Below are 23597 nucleotides of genomic sequence, written 5' to 3'. Positions count from 1 at the left end.
GAGTGGGCGGGCCAACCGACTCCTGAAACTCAGTCGAAACTGAACAATAACACACAGCGGCACGCGCGGCTTGGAGCTGAAGGCCACCCGGCCCAAGAAATAAACTCTGCCGCACACGCTGCTTGGAGCTGCACACGCGGCTCGTAGCTGAGGGGCCACACGACCCATGAAATGGACTCCACCGCACACGCGGCTCGTAGCTGAGGGGCCACCCGGCCCATGAAATAGACTCCGCCGCACACGCGTCTTGGAGCTGAGGGGCCACCTGGCCCATGAAATAAACTCTGCCGCACACGCGGCTCAGAGCAGAGGGGCCACTCGGCCCAGGAAATAAACTCTGCCGATCCCGCGGCCTGGAGCTGAGGGGCCACCCGGCCCATGAAATAAACTCTGCCGCATCCGCGGCCTGGAGCTGAGGGGCCACCCAGCCCATAAAATGAACTCTGCCGCACACGCGGCTTGGAGCTATAACGTATAACAAAAAAAGACACAATATAAAATGATTATATTAACAATTTGATAATTATTCACTAACAACGCACAACTAGAAGGAGTGGCTTAGCTGTGGTGTCAGCAGCAAAGAAAGAGGGGTTGGGGTGAGAGTAATGGACATATATAGAGGAGGGTCCCTGCTCATTGGTCCCCTGCAGGGCATGACCTGTCCTCCATGATTGTTTGGGGAGTTCCCCTTGCATTGACATTGACATACCTCTCAACCTTTTTTGATACCAAGGCGGGTGAAAACCCAGAAAGGCCATAAACATAAAAGTAGGACTGCCGTAAAAACATGAAACGGCAGTCCTACTTCTATGTCGCTGACCTTTTACGGGAGGGGGGTGGGCAGGAATGCTCCCAGGCACAATCCTCTCATTGGAGGAGAGCGCCAGGGAGTGGAAGGGGGAGGAAATGGGGGCGTGAAAAGCATGACACTTGCTTTTCACGCCTCCATTCGCGCAGGAAGAGTCGCGCCGGGACCCGATTTCGGGATCTCGAAATCGGGTCCCGGCAAAAATATGAATCGTAGCTCCCACCTTTGCCAAGGCGGGTGAAACAGATGAGCTGGCGGGTGTGTAGATGCTTTGGCGGGTGACACCCGCCAAAAGCGGGTGAGTTGAGAGCTATGCATGGAACTTTATCGAGTTCTGTTGTTGAAACTTTTTTGTTTGTAAAAGTTTTTTTCTTTGCTGCTGTGGTTTCAGAGTAAAGATTGAAATGCATAATATGAGCCTCCTATCTTGTAATAGAATTTGAAAACGTGATTGCACTATATTGGCTGCAAAAAGAAACTGATACCTTTCCGAGCAGCTATCAAACACTGAAAAAAAATGTAAGTCTTTACAGCATTAGGCGCGTCCTCTCACTATTAATATTTTATTAACATTCCTGATCACAAAAACGGATCCAGCAATCATCCGGGCGGTTAATTCACACTGAAGTGTGGAAGAATAACGTGCACCCGAAGTTCGCTTCCTTTACACCAAAATATGCAATAAAAGAAGCAGGCGGGGTGCTGCACTGAAAGGAATCATGGCGCCGCCTCGCGATTGAAAAATATCGTGCATGACGTAGTTACCGAGTCCTAGCACTTCCTGGCATGACAACGACCTGCAGCTCGAACAACCGCTACCTTTCTTTAATGATATATTTCCTACAAACCAGCCACTGTGCTCATTTAAACCTGCGCATAGTGTTTTCATTATTATGGAACGGGCACGTATTTCGAACCGCGTGAGTTCACGCACCGTGCTTGTGTGAGTCATGACCCATTTTTTTTTTTTCTTCTTCTAAAAGGTAACTGCAGGTTGTTGCTTCTCGGGTGTTTTTTTGTTTGCGGGATGTAAAAAAAAAAACGCCGAAGGTGACTGCGTTGTTGTGAAACGCTATTCAAAAATGTGGGCACGCCGCTGTTTGACAGAGGCAGTAGGCGAGCGCTTCCACGTCCAACAGCAGATTGCCAACAGCCAATCGCCGGGCAGCCACGAGTGGCACCAAATTGCACGCAGCCAATGAGATTGCATGGGCGTCCGCCGGCGCTGAACGTGCAGCGCAGGACACCAGCATCCACGGGCACGCGCAACCATCCTCAGCCTCCTCCGACGGACCATATAATAGAAGCAGCGGCCGGCGACGTCCATCCTGCCGTGCCTCTTACTAGACCATCATCACTGCTGCAGTACTCAGCAACCGGGAGTCCAAACATCGCTGCAGCGGCAGATCTTACAGTGCCCGCCGAAAATAAGCAAAAAGGACAACAGAACCGTGGAAAATTTGAACCTATATTGTTAAGAAATTAATATACTACCCACGGGCGGGCAGCTAGAGAATCTATTTCCAAGGTAGGCGAAAAATACATATCTGCGTGTGTATACGAATGCGGTATCTGTAATACACATACAACTATCCCACGGCGAAAATCCCAATGTAAAGGTTGTGAAATTATTTTCACTTTTTATGCATTTCTTCTTCTGGGCATACATATCACTTCTCTCGTTCACTTACTGCACGGAAGATGGTTCATATGCATATTTGTGGTATGTTGCTGAGCTAAAACCGTAGATCACGGTTTATGACGTTGCCTGGAAAAATGTGCTAAATGTGAATACTTGGTTTTTACCACCAGAATGAGAGTGGCATACACCATCGCACACGCACACCAGTAGAAACGGTAATATCGTGTTTAGTGTACTCATTTTCGACGATTGGGGTGTGAGTTACAGTGTGGTATGACATTTACTTTACTGTTCACGGAGGATGCTTCAAATAATGTATACAGTCTTTTTTTAAGACAGGGTGAGGAGGGCCAGGGATCACTAGTAGATTGGCATATATGGAGGACACTTGCTCACGAGGGGACCTTGTGATATCCCCTTTATTTCACTCGCAGAGCGAGGATGGCCATTGTACACGCCTAAACTGCAATATACGTTTTTAGGTTGCTTTATAACACATGTATTTCTCGGATTAATGAGGAGACATTCATTGATTATAACTCGACTGTAAAATATCACATTTTTTTTGCTGCTCAATTAGCCAAAACCGTACCGGCTCTAGATAGCATAATACTGCATTTCCATCACTCCAGTGAGTGGATACCGATTGCCTCCACGCCCCTCTTGCACACTTGGAAGAGGAAGAGTAGAACTAGGTGTAATACAGATTACCAGTAGGTAATCCCGGCATGTCAGACTAGTAGCCTATAATATCATGGTTACTTCCTTCTCCAGTGATACGTCATAGGGCACCTGTTGACTGTAGCATCACCATTATTAAGCACTATTAGTCACACTTCCAGACGTTGGTGTTATATTACTGCGTTGGTTACACTTTGACCCAGTCTACAAGGAAGAACACATCAGCCTGTGCTTTCATGTACGCGTCTCATAACATGCATTTATGAAATGTGATATGACTCCTATCCTTGTTAAAGGCTTGGCTTTAAGGAATGAGATTTTAGGATCGCCAGTGTCTCTCCAAAACCAAGCCAAAGAGTGTATTCAAAATCATTGGCCAGTCTTAAAATCTCACAATCTCAATGGACGCACTTCAGGTCTCTAATGCTCGTCTTTCCTCTAGGGGAGCATTTTCCAGTGCCTTCCATGCATTCTGTAGCGGGCAGGCGATCTGCGTAGATGTTAAGGTGGATAACCATGGCCCCTTTTGGCTGCGGATGCAATCCGATTCTTCCCTCATCCATTATTCATCGGTCGTTTTCTCTCATCTTCAACCCCGGTTGCAGTTCTTTCTCTTCCTCGCGGTTCTGATGGTCAGATGTACACCATCTCGGGCCCGCCTGGAGAGGAATGGACATGTGACCCCCAGCACATTGCCAAGAGCTGGATTGGCCATCCCCCTACGCCCCGCGGATGCTTTAGTCACATGGGGGGGGGGTCATGGGTAAATGCAATCCACCTTTTTCTGCATTGCCTCTACAAAAAGAGCCCCGGCGCCATCATCGGCCAGCTCTGACACCTGCTGCCCACGCACCCCCCTGTTGTCTGTCATCACTGTCGGGCACGGTGACAGGTAGATGTATTAAGATGTTTACGTTTGAGCTGGCATTGTTTTCTTTGTTTCTGGGCGTCATTTGGGTACTGGTTGCATTTTCATCATTAACGTTATGCACCCTCTCTCCAACCCATCCAGAACATTACTGAGCCTGCATTGCCACTGGTCAGGGCTGTGCATCATGTCTCCCTATCTTACAATGCATGAGTCAAAGGATGTCACAGTGGGCATCAGCATACTGTATTTTGGAGTTGTAACGATGAGTATACTTCCTTCCCAGTATTGGGCCCTGTGAAAAAGGCACCATGACCGGTTTGTTTTTGTGAATGATCACAGGTACAGATGAGAATTATCACCAAGTCCATGGATGTATTTAATTGTCACATGTGTAATCGGTTTATTTTAAGTGACAGAGGGCAAGGTCAGACGAGTGTCAATTTATGCATGAGTAAGGAGCTTGGTGTATAATTTTGCTGTTGTCAGGCTGTTATCCATCATCGTTTGGTTTAAAGTAACCAGTGCTTTATGACCAGTGCAGACTCACAGATTTTGCAGTGGCACACAACGAGCATAATTAAGGAACGCCTTCTTTTTTTTTTTAAGACCAAGGAATATGGCTTCTGCAAAGCTTTAACTGTTGGTTTGTGTATTATTAAAGGAGATTCTGCTCTGTCATGCAAGCCTCTCCGTCCGTATTGCCCATGAAAAAGAACAAAAACTTTATTTCAGAAGTCTGCAACCTTTGGCTCTCCAGATGTTTGGGACTATGACTTCCATGATACGTCAGCGTTGCTGGCTAGGCCTTGTGGGAGTTGTAGTCGAAAGCATCTGGAGACTCAAAGGTTACAGAGCCCTGCAGTATATAAACACTAAACAATATCAGCTAAATACCCCCATTCCCCCGCGCCCTCCATTGATGTAATTCATACCCCTATAACAACCACATTCGTGAATGCCCTAGATACATTAGTATTGAGAAAACTCGGTCACATACTGTATGGCCACTCATCTTCCTGATTTCTTAGGTGAAGGAATATCTCTGCTAGGGTTTTTGTTGCTATTATGACCTATCGTTTTATACAGTATGTGTATCTTTCGGAATCTGCTTCACAGTTCACTTGTTGCATCAGTTTGTTTGTGTATAAAGCATGGAATTCAATGTTTTTACTCTTAATTCGGGTATGGACGCACACTGGGCCACCATTATTGTGTGTGAATCCATTTTATTAACTTAAATTCATTGTACCCCTCAGTGGGTCTTTTACATTTTATTAAGTGCTGTCTGTTTTGTTTTTATCCCTCCGTGGGTTCTTCTGTATTTTATGAATTGTGGTTTGTGATTGTTCTGAAATAATTTAAACTTGATTTTTTTCAAACTACAAATCCTTAGCCTATTTCCCGCTTCACCTATTTTCTTTATTTTGCACTCGTGTAACGTTTACTGACCCCACCTAGATTCGACTTGCTTGTGGGTCTAAACAATATAGAACTACAATTCCCTTGCTTCCTGTAGGTCTGCCTGCCTAATTCTTATAGGTATTGCGCGTCAGCACCAGCGTGTCTGCGTTAGCCGGACTGTGGCGACTGGGAGCCGCGTTGCGTGCGGTTGAAGTAAGTCCTAGCACCACTATACTTCTCTCCAACATTATTTAGGACTGTCTAGGATTTATTATCATCGCCCATATGCTGCCTACAGGAGATGATAAGGTCATGGTTACGGGAGATCTCCTAAGGAGAGCTTTCAAAGCACTAAGAAGCTGCTTCTACAGGAAGCCTCATAAACATATGCTGAACCTTTTTCTTTTAAATACCTGATCGTTGATGAAGCATACAACTGATGTAGCTTCATATATTCTGAATCATGATGTGGATTTCTGTGCCTTAACTGAAACATGGCTCCATAGTGCTGCGGGCCCCAGTATCTCCCTGGCTATTCCCATGAGATATGTAATATACTACGCCAGGATAGACAAGAAGGGAGAGGGGGCAAGGGGGTTGCTTGTATTTTTAAATCTATGCTGGACGTATGGGAGGTAGATGTTCCAGCTATTGAGGGCTGTGAATCACTCCAACTGAAAATCAGGGCCTATGCTGAAACTACGGTGAATGTCATTCTGGTATCTAGACCGCCTGTCTCTATGCCAGATTTCCCCTCACATCTCTGCAATGTCCTCCTACCTATCCTTAAACCCAACACCAAGGCTGTGGTCCTTGGTGACTTAAACCTTAAGATGGGTAATGGGAATGATCCCCAAGCTAATATTCTAGAAGCCTCCCTCAGGAATCTAGGCTTTTCCCAACTGATTAAGATCCCAACCCATATAACAGGGAATACCCTGGATTGGGTGCAACACATAATATTGATACTCCGGATGTCACTGTATCTCCCTGTCCCTGGTCAGATCATTCTTTTATCCATTTCACATTTGTCTGTGAAAGGAATGTTCTGATAAAAAGACACAATAGAGGAATGCTAACCTATGAACCTTAAAAAGTTGACGCCGGCAGCCATGGGAGCATGGACATTACCTTTGATGTCGTAGTCAATGAGCTAGAGGCTTTTGACAACATTGTTAGTTCTATTCAATTCACCATGCAGGAGGCAGTAAACACTATAGCACCACAGAGAACTAAGTTTATCCCAATTAAGAAGGGTTCTAATTGGTTCTCCCCTGATCTACATGCATTGAAAAGCAAAATAAATAAATGTTTATATGCTTGAAAAACATTGAAGGATATTTGTGACAAAGATGCTTATAATGCTGCCTCTAAGGTATATAAAGTAGCAGTTATAGCAGCACAAATGTTTGATAGTAGAATTGCTAAAGCTCAAAATAACTTTTTAATATCTTAAAGGAATTGGAAAACCTTTGCCCCAGCAATTTGGATGTACCCACCAATGATGCTGAGTGGTGGACCTCCATCCAAGAAGCCATGCTGGGGAAGCAGAATCCGATAAAAAAGGCCAGCTAATCTAATAAATTCATTTTGCGTCCAGAAGTAAATATTCAAAATAATCCCATTCAGACTGTGCGAAAGCCCCAATTTAATTTTAAACCGCTATCGGAAGATGAGCTGGCTCTAATTATTGCCTATCTTAAGTTGCAAAGGGGAGGTATGCCCAGTAAAAACCATCAAGGCCTGTGCTTCTCCTTTGATTTTGACCTTATGTACATTTGTTAATGCCTCTTTCAGGGAAAGTCATGTGCCAGACACTCTTAAAGATGCCTGAATCACTCTTTAAAAAAAAAAGCCAGGTTTATGCTCTTTAACACCAGCCAATTATCAGCCTATCACTAATACCCCTTTTCTTTTAAAGATTTTAGATTTTGTTGCATACATACAGTTATCAGAATATCTGAACATTCACACAATTTTAAATAAATGGCAGTCAGACTTTAGGCAAGGATACAGCATGGGAACCACATTACTTGACCTGAAATCGAGACTACTTCAAATCATGGGCAAATGACAGACCACACTGCTGATGGTGCTGGATCTGCCTGGAGTTTTTGATCTGGAAGACCATACTCGCCTAGTCACCAGACTCGAAAGAAGTGGCCGCTCTCTCAAACCAGGCTGCAGCTGGATTGAATCATTCCTTAATAACAGACACTGCAGAGTCTGTAGTGAGGTGGCAGAGGCTCTTCCAGCACCATTGTAGTATGGGGTCCCACAAGGGGCATGCTTGTCACCCGCCCTCTATAACATCTTTTCGGGTCCCCTTTTCTATTTGCTGGATTTACCAACTATGCGGATGATATGTAGAGAATCATCCCACTTTCTGTGGCAGATGTTAAAAACATTAAAAATATATATGATTTGATTGAAATGTGGATGGTAGAGAATGGCCTAGTGCTAATAAGCAGATGATGGTAGGCACAGAAAAGAGAGTGGTAAAATTGGGACCTGATTACAAGTCCTTTTTGCTAGCAGACTGAAATTGAAACTAAGAGTAAAGTTAAAACACTTGGGATCTTTTAGACCAAAATCTGAATATACATGCCCAAGTGAGCAGACTGGTCTCCTCCACAGCCTATATATCTCACGAGCCAACTGCGAGACTGTGGGTAGAGCAATTATTTGCTTTAAAATTGATTATTGTAGTAGCCTCTTAGTAGGACTCAATAAACCAGAATGCTCTAGGCTACAAATCATACAAAACAGCACCATTAGGGTCATTACTTGGTAGGAGAGACCATGTTTCTACTGCCACACACGACCTACATTGCTCCCTATCGAGGCCAGGATTTAATTCCACCTTCTGGTGATTATACATAAATGCATGGTGCGCTCAAGCCTTTTATACTTGAAAGATGCCTTGATCAACAAATCCAACACGAGGAACCTTCAATCTAATAAGACCAACCAACTTAAAATCCCTAAATTCACCCTGACTCAGACCTCCAAATGCGTTTTTTATGGCAGCTCCCAGGGCCTGGAATGCCATTCCTCCTGATCTTAGAGAACCGAGCTCCACAGCTGTGTTCAGGAAAAAGCTAATGACCCTGTTGCTCAGATGATTGACTTGACATTCCCCTATGAATGGTGGCCTTGCTCTCTGTACCTGTTTCTGTCTCCTTTTTGTATATTACGCCTTTAAGCCTCCGGGCACCCAGTTGTGCATTATAAATGTTAAAGTAAAGTTATGTTCCCTGGAAGAGGCAGGATTTGTTTAAGGCTCATCCAGGTTCCATACAAATATGTCTGCCTACTAAGCTTATGACCCAAAATGGAAGATCTGGTCATAGGCAGGCTCAGAAGTCACATTCTTCGAGATCAAGACCAAGGTCCCTAACAGCTTCCATTGTTATACACAAATGAACTCAACTTTTCTTCACCTCGCACATAAAAACACTGTTTCACGCTTCTCAGTACCTTGAAGTTACTTAACAAATGGAAGCCAAAGCCCACGAACTCATAAAGCATTTAAAAACAACCCCTACCTCTCAGTGTGATTACTAGAAATCAGTATTTATTTAGACTAAAAGTATCTGTCCTCCATAAATTCAGATTGAAATGTGGACCCTATAGCTTTTTGAGACACCAGACTATATCGCCCGCTATGCTATGGACTCCACTAGCTACCAACTTGTGCATTACATGCAACCATCCAAACAAAAAACAATATGTCCAGCTGACAAACCTGTTCACTGTGTAAAATATAAAATAACCACTATTTACCGGCCTCTTTAAATCCCCACACTGAGCCTACCCATTCTAGTGGAATGTCTTTCATAGCAGGGTGCAAGCATGCTAGATGTAAGCTACTATGCACACCTTACCCTGCAAGACTCAAATACTAGCCAATGCCCACTGGCGAGTGCACATTTTGCACTCTGTTTCATAGTATGTATCTATTGCCCTTTGGGATTCTCTTAACGCACACACCAAGAATAAAACAAACTTGTTATTAAACAAACGGCTAAAACCGACTTCTTAATACATGTCTTCAGAGCCCCCCCACCCTCCTACTCTTCCACTTGGTAGACATCAAATGACAGTCTAACCAGTGGAAGAACAGTTTTACAACTGATACACAAGTCACATGAAGGATACACACTCTAGACTTCTCTGCGTTCACTCGTATCGTGAAAATTGGCTTAGTATTAGTGCACTAATATTACGCCAATTTTCACGATACCTGTGAACAATATAAATGCTACTTTGTATTTCTTTTGCCATCATTCTAAAACACTGCATAATGTGATGGCAGCAGCTACTTGATACACTTGACTTTATTTATTTTATTTGATATTTGTAAGGCGCCTATACAACAAAGTGTTTCAAGGTGCCTCGAGACAAAATTGGGAGGGGAGCAAGGGAGAAAGATAACCATAACGGTCCTACTAGGCCTTGTGACATTCGGATCCTGCAAGTGCAGCAATAAGAAGAGCAGGGGGTAAGGAAGGAGTGCAGTGTTAAGGGGAGAGAGTGCATGTGAAAGGGGTGGGGTGGACGGGGGAGGAGGGCAAAAGGGGCTGAGCAAGTGCTGAGGGGAGGACAGGAGGGCAAGTGCCAGGGATTGCAAGGACTGGAGGTCCATATGCTAAGTGTGAGGAGGGGAGTGGACTTGGCGGGGGGGCCTGATGCTCTGTAGAACTCAGAGGGAACCAGGAAGCCAGTCACTGCGGCATACAGGGGAGTTAGCAGGAGAGGGGAGGAAGAAGAGAAAAGGACTATCTTGCAGAGCTTCTGGAATTAAGGTAATCCGGCTCAAACCTGAGAAGGGCAGGGAGACAATTCCAGAGGGAGGCTCCTGCGGAGGAAAGAGATTTACCCCCCAATCTCTGCTTCCATAAATGTCTGGTCTGCAGAGTTGTAGCTAGAATACATAAGGGCTCTAGCAGGGAGGTATTTAGGAGGAGAGAATTGGGTGTAGCAGGGTCCTAGGCCCCAGAAAACCTTGTGGATTATGTAGCGGGTCTTGAACTTGATCCCAGCAGCAACCAGGAGCGAGCAGAGAGATTTTAGGGCTGGGGAGATGCAGTCCCTGGGCTTGAGTCCAAGGATAATTCTCCTATTCTGGATTAGTTGAAGGGGTGAAGGGTGGATAAAGGTAGATTGAGGAAAAGGCTGTTGCAGTAGTCCAGCCTAGACAGGGCCAGAGTTCTGGAGACATTGAGTTTCTGGGGGAAGGTGAGGAAAGGGAGAATGCCTCTGAGGAGGTGCTGCTGATAGTGGGCCTTCTTGGCAAGGTCCGCGATGTGAGGAGGGAAGGAGAGGAAGGAGTCAAAGATGACACCAAGGTTTTTTGCCTCACAAGAGGGTGATGGGAAGGGACCCATAGAGGGCAGCCAGAGTGTAGGAGGGAGCTGGGGATCCAATGAGTAGAATCTCAGTCTTACTGGCATTTAGGCAGAGATCATGACCCGGCGCCTGCATTAAGGCCCTTGCTTCACTCTGGCCTGTAACTATGGGCCCCATGGCATTACCTGAAGTGGTAATGCCCTCCCACACCCCTAGACGCAGAGCTTATTGCTCAAGTGGGACCTTCTATTAGGCCGTTATGTGATAGACTGTACCGCACTGAAAGTAACCTGCCAGAGTTTCTCCCAATAAACTTGTAGTCAGAGTGGTCCCAAATAAAACTCTTCTTGTTTCTTTTTTAAGTCGTTTCCATGTGCCTCTCTACCTAGCATGCTTTGGATTCTCATGACTGTAGAGCTGCTACTGTTGTGCTCCGTTTAATTTGTCCCTTCAGCATATGAATACCTATGGGTGGTAGTGGGTCAGAAACAAATACAAAAACAAATACATGTGTACATGCATTTTTGTAGGCTATAGAAGTCACATGCACATGTTTCTTTTTACATTTCCTTTTATTTTCATCGTGTTGCTGCCACATAGAGACATGTGCTTGATTGTTGCAGAGCAACATGATAGTCTTCGGTCTACCCAGACTTAAAAGAGCATTTCTACAAGTCCCCAAACTAATTGACACTACAAAGGGAAACACGTGAATACGTGGCTTACAGTGATAAAAAAAATTTGCACTAGAACTAGTGCATATTCTCTTGGGAAATGAAAAATAACCGAAACCAATTAAAACCAATCTACATGTGACATCTATAATCTACAGAACGTCCTGCACATTTGGTTATTACTGTTCCAAAAAAGTGCTTTTACTTAAGGTCACCAGCAACTTGGCCACTAACTAAAGTAGTGACAAGCTATAAATCCCACAGCCCTGTGCAGGTCTATATCTAGTTTCACTCTTTTAACAGACAGTGGCTTTTGCGAATGCACCCTTTTTGTTAACGACAAACGATTTTCAGGCATTTCATAACTACAAAACCTCTACTAAACCTTTATAATTTTATATAAAGATATCATAATACACAAAACATTGAATCCCACGAATCCAAATCAATTAACCAGTAGTGGAGTGTTTTAATGCACAGTACATTTTGAAAATCTGCAGCACCACACTGCAGTCGAAATGCATGAAAGCTAGGGAGCAGACAAAAACGATCAAGCGATGTCCCCATGTTGAGTTATCAAAGTGATCTGCCACACTCCATTAGTGAAGGCTCATCATAAACTATCACGCAATATTAACAAAATGTACACACATGTTCATCCCATCTTTAAAAAAAAAAAGCATAGAATATATTTTATTTCTAGATTATTAAACAAGAAGGTGAATGGATCCAGCTACATCTTTGAAATGGGAGTATTTTTATCCCTCTTTTTTCAAGTTGGGAGTTAAATCTTTTTTAGAGGTCGTAAATAACGGACAAAATGATAGGTTTGCAGCTTCTCATGTTAACGCAGGACAGCCAGGAGATGCTTGTAGCTTCCTTCTGATAGGAGATTGGCTTGCAAGGATAGATCTGGACGCTTACCCCCTGGTAGCCATAGCGCAGTAGTTCCGCTGCTTCCTGCAGTTCCTCTGGCATGGGCAAAGGTCAGAGTTCACCTGTCTCCTGTTCCAGCTGGCGTCTGCACCTTGGTGCTTCTCCAAGGTAATGAAGATTGCTTTGTCCAGGTTGAGAGAACAGGGCATGAGGCTCATCATCTACCTAGATGATATGTGCCTGATGTGTCAGGACAGACACCTGTTGCAGAGGTAAGTGGCATACACAGTCACACTGCTGCAGGAGCTGGTATTCCTGAACAATTGGGACAAGTCAGAGGTACAACTGTCCCAAACAATGGAATTGCTGGGCTTTGTGGCGGATTCCACGTGAAGGATTCTCAGTCTGCCCCATGCGAAGCTCAACGCAATTATATGAATCGGCATTTATAATGCGCCTGTACACAGGTGTTTCTAGGCGCCACAAGACAAGGGATGGAAGACAAGACAAACAATCTTACTGGGTCTTGTGTCATTCGGATTGTACAAGTGCGACAACGTGAAGTGCAGGGGGTAGGGTAAGGGAAGTGCGATCATGGCAGTTTGGCTCTGGGTAAGTGCAGCCAGGGCATCGCAGCTCTGGGTAAGTGCAAGGAGGCAGGGTGGCAGTAGGGTGTACAGTTAAAGCCCCTAAGTGTGCGGTAGGCTAGGAGGCAGTGCAAGGAAGACTGGTCATGGAGGAGACTGGTACCCAGTGAGACTCTGATGGTACCAAGCACCAGTAAGCACAGCAGACAGGAAGTTAGCAAGGAAGCGAGAGAGAGAAGGCAGATGAGAAAAGGAGTGTCTTGAGCTGCTTCTGGAACTTTATGTGGTCTGCTCAAGTCTGAGAGGGAGGCTGTTCCAGAGGGAGGCACCTGCAGAGGAGAGAGATCTACCCCCACTCTCTGCTTGGAGAAGCATCTGACCCTCAAAGTTGGAGGTAGCTGAGCCAAGGGCTTTAGAAGGAAGGTATTTCAGAAGAGAGAGTTGGATGTAGTGCGGGCCCGGGCTCCAGAAAGACGTGTGGACGATGCAGAGGGTCTTGAACTTGATCCCTGCAGCCATCACGAGCTAATAGAGAGATTTCAGGGCTGGAGAGATACGGTCCCTGGGCTTCAGGCATACAGTCCCTGGGCTTGAGGCCAAGGATAAGTCTTGCAGTCCTGCTCTGGATTAGTTGCAGGGGGTTAAGAGTAGAGGTAGGAAGATTGAGAAAGAGGCTTCTGAAGTAGTCCAGCCTGTAGAGAACCTAGGCTCTGGAGACAGTGAGCTTCTGGGGGAAAGTGAGATAAGGTAGAATACCTCTGAGGAGGTGCAGCTGGAAGTGGGCCTTTTTGGCAAGGTCTGTGATGTGAGGAGAGAGTGGAGTCAAAGATGACACCAAGATTTCTGCCTCACAGGAAGGCGAGGGTAGAGTGCATAAGTAGGGTGGCCAGAGGGAAAGCAGGAGCAGGGGTCCAAAGAGAAGGATCTCAGTCTTAGTGGCATTTAGGCAAAGATCGTTGGAGGTGCACCAATCCTGAATCGCTGATAGACAGTCAGGAATGAGCAAGGGAGGAGTGGCGGCTGAGGGAAGCCTGAAAGAGATCTGAGTGTCATCCGCATAACACTGAAAGTTAGAGAGGGTAGAGATCACGTGGGCCAAAGGGGCCAGATAGGCATTGAAGAGCCAGCATGAGAGGATACAGCCCTGGGGGACACGTCCTGTTGAGAGAGAGGTGGCAGAGAGAAAGGACCCGAGTTGCACCTGGGAGGGAGGGTCCAGGATGAAGGACAGCCATGCCAGGGCCTGATCCATGATGCCCAGGTTCACACGGAGTCTGTTGATCACGGTGGCATGATTGACTGTGTCGAAAGCAGAGGAGAGCTCAAGGAGGATGAGCTGGAGTCAAGATCAGAGAGCAGATCTTCACTGGTGTTCACGAGAGCAGTTTCCATGCCTCTGGCTGCTCTGAAGCCAGACTGGTGGTCATGGATACAACCAACAGATTCAGTGTGGAGAGTAAGCTGGAAGATGGCCAGGTTTTCCAGGAGTTTGCCCAGGAGAGGAGTGATAGAAATCGGTTGATAGTTTTCCTGACAGGTAGGATCTGTCATGATGCCTACCCCCGGGGACCCAGACCAAGTCCAGCAACCCCGGAAGCAGGCATCAAGTTATCCAAAGCAAGCCCAGCAACCCCTGCTAGGGGCTATTTGGGTGCAGTTCTGGCGTCTATGGGGCCAGGCTCATATGGAGAGTCAGTCCTGGCACCATGCTCATAGATTAAAACTTACCTGATGCAGACCATGCTGCAAACTTACCTGATGCAGACCATGCTGCAAGAGCTCCAAGCCAAAAGAGGCTTGGAAGGGACTACTTTACCTAGGGACTATTTTTTTACCCGGGTGGGGCTGGGGAGGAATACTTACCTGAGACTACTTTGGAGGCTATTTAAACCACGCCCGAAGAGCAGCACACGCTTTGCGTTATTCTGCATCCAGCAGCGTAACGCTCACCGTGCCTGCAAGTCTGCATCCAGTCTTCTGCCACGCCCGCCTCGAGTTTGGAGCTCCTAGAAAAAGGGAGAAAGAAGGAGAAAAGGTTAGAACAAGAGCAATACCTTTGATCCTTACCTGAATTCGCGCCTTCGAGCTGGAAGAAAGAAGTTATTTTATGCGCGTCGCCTCGCCTGCTGCAGCGCCGCGCTGAACTCACCGGCCTTCGCAACATCTTCACATTCCACCGCATCCTCCTGCATGTTCCCGCCGCACTCCGGCACCTAAGGAGAAGACAAGAACAGCAAGGAGAAAGCACCAGTTTACATATTGACATTATTTTATCGAACTGTGTTGGAAAATACAAATCCTTACCAGAATATTACCGGTTGCCACAAGGAACTCTTCACTAGGGTCAAGCTGCAACCTGCAAGGAATCGGACAAGAGTGAAAGTCAGGCATTTGAACTCTTACGAACTACATACTTACGGCGTCTTGCCGGGAATCTCGGAGTCAATATTGTTCTGGAACTCACCAATTCCTTCGAGCCAGTGAAGCAACTGGTTATCAACGTGCCCCTGTGCTCAATGCAGGATGGAGAGCTCATCTTTTCAAACCATCAGGTGAGACTATAAGAGGGGACATAAAAGGTGATCTGCGGGGAGAACAGCGGGGGTGGGGGGGATTTACGCTCACTCCACAGGTGGTTAATTCCCTTTCTCCATTTGCAGAAGAATATTCCTACGAGCCAAGCAAACGAAGCTAGGTGGGCCAGTCCAGTCTGTCATCTCGGCCCTACGCGTCACATTGGTGGAGACCGCAGCTGTCCAGTTCAGATCGATGCCTCTGTGGGAGCCAGGTGAGCGTAACAGGATCAGCAGAAGGATTTTTTAGGAGTGGGATTAGAGGTGCTTGAGCAGAGAGGGGAAAGATCCAGTGGCAGAAGAGTGATTGCAGAAGTTGCCAAGGCTGGAGCGAGGGTGGCACTTTCATTGATTGGACTTGTCTAGAAACATTGTCAGGTGTTGTCAGAGAGAAGTAGGAAAAATGAAAAGTAGAGGCCGCCAAAGGGTGCCTGAGAGAGGTACAGGGAGAGGAAGAGGAAAGTAAGGACATGATGTCCTAAGGGTGAAATGAGAAGCCAGAGCCGTGCATAGGGCCTGGGTGGAAACGGGAGAGGTGGAGACTGCAGTATGATTGGCCAGCTTCTTGTGGATTTGAAAGAGTTTGGCCGTGTTGTTAGAGGCCGCTGAGACGCTGGGCTTGGATATGGATTCTCTTCCTGGAGAGGACAGAGTCTGTATTACCTTTGGAGCAGGCGACAGGCCATTTTGTCAGAGGATGCACCCAAAGCCCTCCACTTCCTCTCAGCCACTCTGCACTTGCGTTTTAGAGCGATGAGGTCGGAGTCATACCAAGAGTTGCACTTGTAGGTGGTCTTCAGATGGATTCTCATGACAGGGGGAAGGATGTTAACAGTGTTGGAGATACAAAGATGCAGGTTAGCGAGGGCTGTGTCAGAGTGCGAGTCAGCTGCAGGATTAGGAGGAGCAGTTAATGTTGAGGCAAAGGTGTCCACTGACACTCGTTTCATGGGCCAAATGACCGAGAAGGAGGGTGGCAGTGCTGAGGTATGCTTTGCTTGAGGGACAAGAAATATCAGGTGAGAGGAGAGCAGAAAGTGTTCAGTCCAAGAGAGGAGTGATGAGAGGGTTAGAAAGGGGGATGCCTGAGGAGATGTGAACATCCAAGGTGTGTCCGGCAGAGTGTGTTGGACCGGAGGAAAGAATGGGAAGAGAGAGAGTGGCAAAGGTTGTGTAAGTGCCCAGAGGAGGGATTAGAAGCATCCATGTGGATGTTGAGGTGCCTGAGGAGGAGAAGTTGAGGGAAGAAGTGACGTCCGCCCATTCTGAAAGGAAGAGGGCGACCTGGCCAGGTGGCCTGTAAATGGTGGCTACAGTCAGAGAGGCCAGGAGAGATAGAGAGCCTGCAGACCAGGCATTCAAAGGAGGAGTATGCCTGTGTAGGAATGACAGAAGCAGGGACTCACTCTGGAAAGATCAGTGCCACTCCACCTCTGGGCCAGTTGGTTCTGGGCTCAGAAAGGATCTTGTAGCCATCAGAGAGGAGAGTGTCAAAACTTGTGACAGATCTAGCTGTGAACCATGTCTCGGTAAGAGCAAGGACCTCCAGATGACGGTCTTCGCCGAGGTGGCAGATGTCAGAGGAGTGTTTGACCTCAGAGATTTGAAAGTAACGATGTGGAGCAGTTTGCCACACTTGAAAGACTTCCACTGTGGCATACAGGAGTGAGGTACACCCAGTGGAGGCGGCAGAAAGGCCTCAAAGTGGACCACCTCCTTCTCGGCTCTGGCCTCTATGCCACCTCAGTCTGTTGCATCTGGCCACTTTCAGGCCCTTCTGCCAGAGAGGCGGCGGACAAGGAGGCGGGTGGCAGAGGATACAGAGAGGTGTTACAAGGAGTAGCAGGAGAATTTCAGAAAGGAAATCAAATTATTCATGTCGAAGGACCAGGTCTCGCTCAGGAATCTGGCAAGGCTAGTAGGACGCCTCGCGTCGTCCATTGAAGCGATTTATTTTTAGTTTTTTAAAAATGTTTCATGTTTTTCATTTTCTTTTTTACCCAGTTCTCTCCACTTCTGAGCATTGCAGCGCCTCAAGATTCAGCATCTCCGGAGGGGTCTCTCATACAAGCAGGGAGTCCCACTCTGCACGGAAGCGAGGACAGAGTTGTCCTGGTGGTTTCATCACATGGAGGCTTGGAATGAGAGAGCGATTTTTGGATCCTCTCCAGACCTAGTCATAGAACCGAATGCCAGGCGCTGGAGCTGGGGAGCATGATGCAGGGAGATGATGACCAGAGGCAGATGATCAGGAGATGAATTCAGTCTCCACATCAATTGCCAGGAATTACTGGCAGGCTCCTTTGCAGTGAAGTGTTGGACGCAGGAGAGGTTGCAGTGTTGCGTTCTGCTCAAGGTGGACAACGTCTCGGCAGTCCGGTACACCAACCGAAAAGGTCCAGGAAGCTAGCGGAGCTAGTAAAGGATTTCTGGCACTTATGCCTCAGGAACAACATCAGTGTTACAGCAGAATACCTACTCGGGCTAAAGAACGAGGTAGCCGACTAGAATTCGAGATACCTCTGGGATTCAAGCGACTGGCAGCAGGACCCGGAAGTGTTGGTCAAGATCTTGGCAGGGCCCTGTTAGATGGACTTGTTCCCCTCCACACTCAACAGGGGAACTCCAGCAGTTTTACAGCTGGAGTCTGGAACCGGAACCAGAGGCTGCAGTGACAGATGCCTTCCTTCAGGCATGGGGGCCCAGCATGGAGTATGTGTTCCAACCATTCGCATTGATAGCAGGAACGCTAGCTCAAGTGAGGAGTCAGAAAGCAAAGCTAGTGCTCGTGACCCTAGATTGGAAGGGTCAAGGGTGGTTTCCAAGCCTGCTAGAGAAGAGCTGTCGTGCCAGTCTCCCATCTTACTTCCTCAAGCCTTGACGATACTGCATGGCCCAGCAGGCGAAAGGCACCCGCAGGTTCATGCGGGCAGTCTGAATGAGCTAGCCTGGACGATTTCCAGCGAGCCTGGACCCTGCCAGGCAGTTAGGGCGAGGCTAAACAATCCATCAGGGAATCTGGCGCTCCAGAGAACTTTGTGTAAGAGAATGTCAGACACTACAGCTTTGGAAGTCGACAAAAATTGAGTTCTCACCTTCAGGAGTGACTTTTCATGGTACCAACAGAACCAAAACCTGGGATCAAGGCAGTGACATACCCAGCTTTCCCAGATCAACAAGCTGTGCCCAGTCAAGTGTCTGGTAGCTTACGAAGCTATGTCGGAGCAGGTTAGGCTGCTGGGACAGTCCTGCTTGTTGTTAGCCTTACAAAGTCTTTTAAGGCTGTTTTGGCAGCCACTCTTGCAAGATGGGTACAGTGTTACATGCAACAGGCAGGCATTGATATGCAAGCTTACGGAGCCCACTCAACGCAAGAGGCAATGGCCTCCAAAGCATTCAGCATAGTAGTATGTGATTCCACAGCCTCCCTCGCCCTGAATCACTATTTTGTCTTCCTGTTTTATTTTTGTCTTTTACTGTTCTTTATGTGCCCCCTAGACTAATGGGCAAATAAATAATAATAATAATGAGCGCGCTAAGAGGATATTATGAAGGCGGCTGACTGGTACAACAAGTCAGTCTTTAAGACTTTCTACTTTAGGCCAATTGAGCAAGTGTTGACGCTGGTGATAAGTAAGCTTTAAACAAGCATGATCCGAGCCTCCGTTCTTGACATAGAATTCAGATTTTCCCTACTGTTGTAAGGAACAAGTTACTTACCTGTAACTGTTGTTCTCCAGCATGGGTCTGGCATGGATTCACATGCTCATGCTCATGAATATTCCCCGTCATCAGGCTCGGAATCCTCGGTACAGAAAAAATCAGTATCAGTTTCGTTTCTTAGTAGTAACCAATCACTGGTCGCTGGGTCATACTGCCCTCTCCCTAAACCCTCCCCCGGCAGCCATCCTCAGATTTGGTAGCACATAAAGTGGCAGTAGGATCAAGTGAAGAGCCGCAGAGGGGAAGGAGGAATACATGCCAGACCCATGCTGGAGAACAACAGTTACAGGTAAGTAACTTGTTCCTTCTGCAGCATGGGGTCTGGCATGGAGTCACATGCTCATGAATATAAGAATACATAGCAGTACACACATGCACAACCACGGGAGGTGGCAAGGCTCAACAATAAGCATTACATAAACTCAACATTAAGCATCTCTTACCTCCTCACCAGGCCCACCTTCAGGCGAACAGGTTGCGCAGCACTGCTTGGCCGACCCTGGACTCCTCCCTGGAATCCCGGTCGACGCAGTAGAATCTCGTGAAGGTGTGCGTCGACCTCCACGTAGCAGCCCTGCAGATGTCCAGCAGGGGTACACCAGACAAGAACGCTGTGGTAGCAGTGATCGCTCTGGTCGAATGGGCTCCCGGACGGCCGGGCAACGGTCGGTTTGCCAACCGGTGACAGTGCATGATGCAGCCGGAGAGCCATCTGGAAATAGAAGCCTTCGAGAGGGCCTTCCCTTGATTCACAGGTCCAAAGTTCACAAACAGTTGGGATGTCTTCCGAAAACCCTTCGTGCGGTCCACGTAGAACTTCAGCTCTCTAGCTACATCCAGCGAGTGCAAAGTCCTCTCGGCCGGCGACAAAGGCAACGGGAAGAAAATTGGTAACACCAAGGGCTCGTTGAGATGGAAGTCCGACGGCACTTTGGGCATGAAGGAGGGGTGCGTCCTCAGCACCACCCTCGTCTCGTGAAAAGTCAAGTATGGAGGCTTGCAGGATAGGGCCTTGATCTCTCCCACTCGTCGTGCAGAGGTGATGGCCACAGGAAATGCTGTTTTCCACGACAGGAACTTCAACGGTGCCGAATGCAGAGGCTAGAAAGGTGCCCCCATAAGCCTGGTCAGTACCATGTTGAGCTCCCACGCCGGGGCCGGAGCCTTCACCGGCAGGAATGAACGGAACAGTCCCCTCTCAAACTCATTCACCAGGCGATGAGACCACAGGGATGATTGTCCCGTAGTTCTGGTGTAGCGGGAGATCGCCACCAGATGTATTTTGATGGAGGCATGAGCCAGCCCCTCCTTGGCCAGCGACAGCAGGTACGGCAGCACTTGAGGGGCCGTAATTCACAGAGGGTTAATCTTCTGTGCACGGCACCAGACAGAGAACCTCTTCCATTTGTGTCCATAGCACTTGAGAGTTGAGGACGCCCTGGCCTTTGCAAGCACTTCCTTGCAGTCTGCCAGGATATCGTACCCTCCAAACTCTAGTGTCGCAGGAGCCAGTCCTGCAAGTTCAGCGACCCGGGTCGTGATGGAGGATGGCGCCTCCTTCTCTGGAGAGAAGATCTGCGTCTGTCGATAGTTTGACTGGGGGGGACGCTGACAAGTCCAGAAGGTCCGGGAACCAGATCTGTCTCGGCCACGCCGGTGCGACGAGAATGATCATGCACTGGGACCTCTTGAGTTGGTTGACGAGTCGCAGTAGCAACGGCAACGGAGGGAACGCATACAGGAACAGTCCGTCCCAGGGTAACGAGAAAGCATCGCCCATGCTCCTCGGCTGGGGATACCTGCTGGCGAACCTCTGGCACTTGGAGTTTGTCGCCGTCGCGAACAGGTCGATCTGGGGTTTGCCCCATCGTCGAAAAAGCTGATCCACTTGGTCCTGATGCAGTTCCCACTCGTGACATGAGCGCAGCTCCCTGCTCAGCGGGTCGGCAATGGTGTTCTTTATCCCTGCTAGGTGGAAGGGCACCAGAAACATCCCCTGGGCAACGGCCCAATGCCACAGATTCTGGGCCTCCTTGGATAGGGCCGGGGACCTGGTTCCTCCCTGCTTCCGGATGTAGAACATCGTGGTCGTGTTGTCAGTGAAGATCCTTACCACCTTGCCCTTGAAGGACGGGAGAAACGACCTGAGAGCCCAGAACACTGCTCAGATCTCAAGGATGTTGATGTGGAGTGACCTCTCCTCTGGGAGCCAAAGGCCTCTTGCGTAAAGATCTCCGGTGTGCGCTTCCCAACCCTCCAGGGAGGCATCCGTCGTCACCGTCTCCTGGTGTGCTGGGGTCTGAAAGTCTGTGCCCGCCGCGAGATGCGCGCGGGTGCCCCACCACCGAATAGCTTGGCGGAAGACCTTGTGGAGCGGGATCTTGTCTTCGAAGCTGCCCGCGGCTTGCATCCAACGGGCATCGAGGAACTCCTGTAGAGGACGCATCCGCAGCCTGCATAGGCGCAGCAGGTAGATGCAAGAGGACATCATGCCGAGAAGTGACGTCTGTGGCCAGCAGGCGCTGCATCTTGCCCAGGATGGCCTTCGTCCTTTTCTCCGACGGGGAAGCCAATCGTGCCACTGTGTCGAGCTTGGCTCCCAGAAACAGTGCGACCTGCGACGGAACCTGGTGGGATTTTGGCAAGTTGATGGAGAATCCCAGGTCCGTGAGCAGTTGGACGGTCTTCGCTGTGTGCTTGACGGCGAGCTCCCTTGTCCTTGCTCGGATGAGCCAATCGTCCAGGTAGGGGTAAACGTGGATCCCTTGCAGTCGCAGCCGCGCCGCCACTGGCGCTAGGCACTTGGAAAATACCCTGGGCGCCGACTTCAATCCGAATGGCAGGGCCTTGAGTTGGTAGTGCCGTCCTTGCACTATGAATCTGAGAAACCTTTGGTGTCCTTTTAGAATGGGGATGTGGAAGTAAGCATCTTCCAAGTCCAGCGACGATAGGAAGTCGCCTGCCTCCAGCTGTCCCAGCACATGCTGAAGGGTGACCATCCGGAACTTCTGGGCCTTGATGTATTTGTTTAACCGACGTAGGTCCAGGATGGGGCGCCAACCGCCTGTCTTCTTTCTGATGAGGAAGTATCTTGAGTATACTCCGGAGCCTCTTCGGGACAAGCTCAATGGCCCCTTTCTTGAGCATCGCCCTTACTTCTAACAGCAGTTGTGGGATGTGATTTTCCTTCCTGGCCATGGGAGGAATTCAGGGGCACCTCTTTAGAAATTCGAGAGTGTGCCCGTGGGCCAGGGCATCAGCACCCAACGGTCGGTGGAGATGGACTCCCACACGCTGACGAACTTCGCCAGCTGGCCTCCCACCGGGGTGCTCAGGTGGGGGCCCGACGCTACGGCCAGTTCAGTCGTGCTGCCGCCCTGGCCTCCTTGGGGACGGCGACGGGGTCCTCCTGACTTGCCGCGCGCCCTCTGTAGGCCTCTTATAATGAGGAATGGACTGCCTGGCGGTACGTGGAGGAGCCACCGCCGAATCCTTTGGAGGCACCTTGCTTGCCTCTGGAGTTCCGAAAGGGCAGCCGTCGTTGCTGCAAAACTCCCAAGGCCCGAGCCATCTCCGTGTCGGTCTTGATGGCCTAAAGTGACTCATCTACTGTCTTTCCAAACAGGTTGTTCCTGTCAGAACTCTGTTTTGCACGTCCTGGCGGAACTCTGTTGCCTTGAGCCATCCCCGCCGTCGAAGGCAAATGCTGTTGCCCAACTGGCGGAACCCGCTGTCCGCGATGTCCATGTCCACCGTTATGGCGTGGTCTGACGCCACCTCACCTTCCTGTAGGATCCCCAGGGCCTCCGCCCTCTTGTCGTCCGGTAGGAAGTCCAGCAGGGGGGCGATCTTGTACCACCTTAATTGTCGTCGCCGCGGACGAGATGACTCGTCGTCCCATGGCGTCCAGTCTCTTTCCCTCGCCATCAGGTTAGGAGGTTGAAGTTGAAGCCATTGCCCCCGCCGCTTTCTTCTTGGCCGCCGCCAAGACGAACGAATCTGGGGTCGGCTGCGCCCTAAGGCACAAAGGGGCGGAATCGGGGACCCGGTACTTCTCGTATTGATCCCTCTTGGCAGGCGTCGTGGACGGGTTCTTCAGGAGAGCAAGTCCCTTGTCCCAGATGTCGTCAAGCAACGGCACTGCGGGGACAGTCTTCCTCTTGGCCTTGTGCTGTTGATAGAGGAAGCCTTACTTCTTCTGTTCTTCAGGGCAGAGCTGGAAGAGCTCGGATGCCCTGGAAATCATGGCGTGGAAGGAGCCAATTTCGTCGGGCGGTCAGGCCCGAGGGGGTGGTGATGGAAGGCCCATCCCGTCATCACCACCGTCGTCATCCGTCCCCGTCGTGGCCGTATCTGTTCTTGTGTCATCCTTAGGATCAGGGGAAGGATATGAAGGCTGAGCGAGCCCT

General features: G+C 48.7%; 1 protein-coding gene across 2 annotated transcripts in view; it reads left to right on the top strand.

The window, feature by feature from the left end:
- The first annotated feature begins 2075 nt into the window (after positions 1-2075).
- SCD (stearoyl-CoA desaturase) overlaps positions 2076-23597 on the top strand; it is a 126178-nt gene continuing 104656 nt past the window's right edge. The window contains exon 1 of one of the 2 annotated variants that reach the window (XM_069610495.1): positions 2076-2336. The gene's annotated coding sequence lies outside the window, so the exon portion shown is untranslated. Of the gene's footprint in view, positions 2337-4001; positions 4024-23597 lie in introns of those variants that run through there. The other variant, XM_069610496.1, reaches the window with a different exon arrangement.

Source organism: Ambystoma mexicanum, chromosome 8, assembly GCF_040938575.1.
Source record: "Ambystoma mexicanum isolate Mex_15411 chromosome 8, UKY_AmexF1_1, whole genome shotgun sequence".
NCBI classification, from domain to species: Eukaryota; Metazoa; Chordata; class Amphibia; order Caudata; family Ambystomatidae; genus Ambystoma; species Ambystoma mexicanum.
The sequence above is the reverse complement of the archived record's forward strand: the minus strand, read 5'-3'. Positions and strand labels throughout refer to the sequence as shown.